Below are 4,413 nucleotides of genomic sequence, written 5' to 3' on the forward strand. Positions count from 1 at the left end.
AGATAGTATCTCATAATAATGAGATAGCTAAGTCATAATTACGAGATACAAGTTTTATTTTTATCAGGGTGGCGGAAATGGGCTTCCACAGTTTTCCAAAACTTTTAAATAATAATAAAAATGTATTTTGCTGAAAAATAAGAATGCTGAGTGATTTACATTGCTGAAAATTTGCTCAAGAAGCTGAGACTGAGTTGTTAAAGTTATAAGAATAATTCAGAACAGTAACTAAAAAGCACAAGGATAATTAAAAGAACAAAACGCTAACTAAAAAATAGAAAAAAGGTTAGCAAATTGAAAGCAGCAAAAAAATGAGCAACTAAACTAACAATAATCTTGCTAAAAAGCTAAAAAAAAACTATAGTTTTGAAGGAACTGAAAATYTCACACTGTGTTTTTATGCAGGCAAGACATTAAAATCAGAATGAATGCTATTATGAATTTTTCCTTGCAGCCCTATGCACCAGTCCACAGGCCTTTGGGGATGAGTGGGTGAACGCGGGAGAACAGGAAGTGTCAGAGCTGAYGATGATGTGATTCTCCTTGGAGAGACAAGGGATTTGTAGAAGGATGCAATGGCGAGGAGATATATGGGTGTATTTAGAGAGGACATGGAAGTAGTTGTGAGGAGGACAGAGGACACAGAGGACAGGAACAGCTGACAGAAAGAACTGAAGTAATAACTCCTCTCTGCCACAGGGCGTCGCCAAAATACTTTAACAGCAAAAACCAACATGATCAGAAAGGCATAAATACCAGAGGGAAAATCTTAGGAAAACATCAAACTTTTATCCGCTGATTTTTTTTTCTGATAAGTGTGCGTTATTGATTATTTTTTTATTTTATTTATTTTTGGCTTACTAAATATATAAGTACAGTTGTCCTTCCCTATGAATGGAAATGCTCCTGCTTCCCTCTCCTCTCTCCATCCCTCAGCCTCTGCGTCACGTGGTTACACCTCGGACAGAGCAGTGGGCGTGTCCTAAACGGCGGGGTTTCATTCATAAATACTTTCTGCTTTAAAAAAAAAAAAAAAAAAAACCCAGCCTACATTAAAGTGTTCGCGGGAACGTTTGTTGCTTTCGTCTTCGTCCCTCCGCTCCCGTACGGACCGGGCCGGCCGAGCAGAGTAGGTGAGTTCGTGGGTCGGCGTGAGCCTGCTTTGTGTGGAGCTTTCTGCCGCTGCCAGCAGCCAGACGGAAACAGACGCCTCTGAAATATTACTAGCCTGGATTAGACTTATTTTTCTCCATTTATTTCTGAAAACAGGTTTAAATTCTATTGAAATTCGTTTGTTTTCTTGCTATAGAACTGATCAGAAAAAACCATTTAGAGAACTCGTGCTGTAATCGATGCCCAAATGCTCCAGGGGAAAGATAGGAAATCAGGCGATTTATTACCTGAAATGGTTTTATTTTCCTAAAACAAGCCACCGGAAGTGTGTGAGAGCTATAATATTATTATTCTGTTATTACCGAGCAGATCGGGTCTTACCATCTTTAGACATTTTCTTAGCAGCTATTATTAGTTTGTGTAAAAAAATACAGCTTTCCTATTTTTTGCATCAGTTTGTTGAAATGCCAAATGTAATGTAATGTTTTCTGCGCCGCGCGTGTTCGTTTGTTAGCTAAASATTAATTAACCACTGATTATCTTCAGAATTGGATGAAGTTTCGGAAACAGTGGTTGCCACAGWTAATCAATGTAACCAAACACAAACATAGCTGTTAGTTTGCCAGATCAGCTAAAATGCGGTGTGGTAGCTGAGACTGATCCACTACTGATCATCTGAGCGCTAAAATGTCAGCTTTGATTGTCTGTTAGGAAAATATCCAGGGGTGCCTACTGTCATCAGTTTTAATACCACTCTATTTTAATATCAAGGTGTACCAAAGTACTGTCAAACAGTCAGTGATGTCTGTTAGCAAAATATTTCATGACCACTGGATGGATTTTGTTGAAACGTTCAGAAAATAATCGTGTACATCTGATTAACTTTTAGAATATCAAACATAAGATGGCTGCTACAACGAATCAACTTTCGCCAACACAAAAATAGGTCTAACGTAGTCCATTTTGCAGATATTTGACATGGTAACAACAGAGAGTTGTTAACAACACAAACTCCAAGCTCTAATGCATTTCACAAAATCTCAGTGTTTCACAACATAGCACATCACTTCCAGCCCTTTTTATTATAAGATCATTTTAGTTGAAYACTAAAGCAATATGCATTCCTTCAATGAATACTGGGTCTTTTATAGCGGGAATGCAAACCAAACACAAATAGCTGTTAGTTTGACAGGTATTCAGCTAAAATGTGTTGTGTTTGTAGCTGAGATCCATTTGTCTTTTTTATGTTTTTCACCACACATCTTGTTCAACAATTTTTTTGTGTTATTTTGACAATTTATCTATCAAAAAATTCAATTCAATTCAAAAATACTGTATTGATCCCAGAGGGAAAGTAGATAAACCTTCAGAACATTCCAGCTGTGATTTTTGGTACTTCAGCAGCTGTTTGAGATATTTAGCTTTTTTTTTTTTTTTGCCTTTTTTTCTAGTTGGAAATGAATGGAGCCATCTTCAATATCCTTAAAACCCTTGAAAATGCTCATAAATCTTTGCTTTACTTTTTACCTTTTATTTGGGTTCTGATTTAACTCCTTTGAACTAATTTAAGCTTCTTTCACCTTTTGTTTTGCTGATTTTACTTTTTTCTGTCTTTTGGTCATTTTGACATTTTCTGCTGTTCTTTTGCTAATTTCAACCTTTTGTGCTTCTTTCACCTTTTTTTTTGCAAATTTCAGCTGTTTTTTGTGTTTTTAGCAATTTTTTTTAGCTTATTTGAGCTTTTTTCAGCTAATTTCTTTTTTTGTGATTTCAACTTCCTACAGCTTTATTCAGGAAATACTGTTTGTTCTCTTTCTGTTTCTTTGTGCTAATTTCAACTATTTCAGTTTTTTTTATACCATGTTTTTGTTAGTTTCATCTTTTTTTATATTTAGCAAAAATCTTTCAGGACACAGTGCATTTTCACAGGAAATAGAATATTGTTAGAACAATAAAATGACAGGCTGCTGTGGTGAAGAGATGAAACACATAAATAAAACACACAGCATTTCGTCTCAGTCATCAGCTGTGTGAAGAGAAACCTTCTGAGCGCACGCCAGCAGTGGAGTAATGAAACAACCGTTCCTCTGTGTCTCTCCTCAGCCATGCAGAGCTTTCCTCCTGTTGCTCCGAGACCAGAGAAACGACCCTGAGGAGGAGAAGCTCTGCTGCCCCGAGCTCAAGTCGGCTGGGTGGGCTGAGGATGCAGCGAGGGAGCTGAGGAGGAGACCGACGCACACACATCCAGAGCTGGTGCTGCTACTGCTGCGCACTGCCCTCCGTCAGGGTAAGACCACTGAGCTGGTAGAGAGCAGGATGTGGTGCAGCAGTGCTGCAAAGGGAAGCATTCTGAGCCCAGCCTGGTGGGATTCCTCCAACAGGGCTCAGGCTTGTAGAGGAGGTGGGATGTTAAARGGGTTCTAGCAGCGGAGAAATCTAGATTAAAGTTGGGTGCTGCTGTGATTGGCAGGAGAGGAGGGAGTGCTGAATGCTGCTGGCATGTTGCTTCTCCCTTTTGCTGGGTGAGTATGTGTGTGTGTGTGTGGGGTGGGGGGGGGGGGGTTGATGCAGCACTAGCAGTATTACTGGGTGTGATAGAAAAGAGCAAACGCATGGCTGTGGTGTTTAATAAGAGCTGCTGTGTTTCTCTGCTCTGGCTGTTTAAGTCTCCTGATGGACACACAGGGGAGGATTTACAGGACTTGGCCTTTCTGAGCTGTTTGGAAACAAACACAGCTGAAGAAAAYATGGCTTTAATTTGTCTATGCTTCACTTCAGAAGATCATGTTTGCTTTTAAGAGTATGTCATGATACCAGTTTTTCTCAAACCGAGTACTTCAGTCTGGGTACTAGCTGACACCGATACAGAGTACTTACTGAGTTAGAACTTAAATATTACACTATGATTATAAAACACATTTTTTTATTTAGAACTTGGTATTAAATCTGATGTTTGTCTAAGCGACTGCAGTCTGAACGGTCGTGTTGCATTTTATCGGACTTTTACGTCTGTGAGGTGGGGGTATACAGATCGATCCAAGTAACAATGATACTAACCTCGAGTCATTTACCGGGATCCCCGATTAGTTGTAACGTTAGACTTTATTTAATAAACATATATTTTAACTGTAAAATTAAGACTGTAAAATTACTGTAGGATGTTTAGTTTTTATAATTTTTAAACTAAAAGTTTAAAAATATAGTACACGGACGTGGCCATTTTATTTACATGCAAAGCATTCTGGGTAAATGATGACATCAACTAGGTCATCGGTGCAAGGCTGCTGGCGAGCTATATCC

General features: G+C 38.7%; 1 protein-coding gene across 1 annotated transcript in view; it reads left to right on the forward strand.

The window, feature by feature from the left end:
• Window positions 1-845: 845 nt before the first annotated feature.
• The window catches only part of cbarpb (CACN subunit beta associated regulatory protein b), a 36,627-nt gene continuing 33,059 nt past the window's right edge, over window positions 846-4,413 (forward strand). The window contains exons 1-2 of the mRNA XM_014004524.1: window positions 846-1,133; window positions 3,217-3,400. The gene's annotated coding sequence lies outside the window, so the exon portion shown is untranslated. The remainder of the gene's footprint in view (window positions 1,134-3,216; window positions 3,401-4,413) is intronic.

This window comes from Austrofundulus limnaeus, unplaced genomic scaffold, assembly GCF_001266775.1.
Source record: "Austrofundulus limnaeus strain Quisiro unplaced genomic scaffold, Austrofundulus_limnaeus-1.0 Scaffold25, whole genome shotgun sequence".
In the NCBI taxonomy this organism is placed as follows: Eukaryota; Metazoa; Chordata; class Actinopteri; order Cyprinodontiformes; family Rivulidae; genus Austrofundulus; species Austrofundulus limnaeus.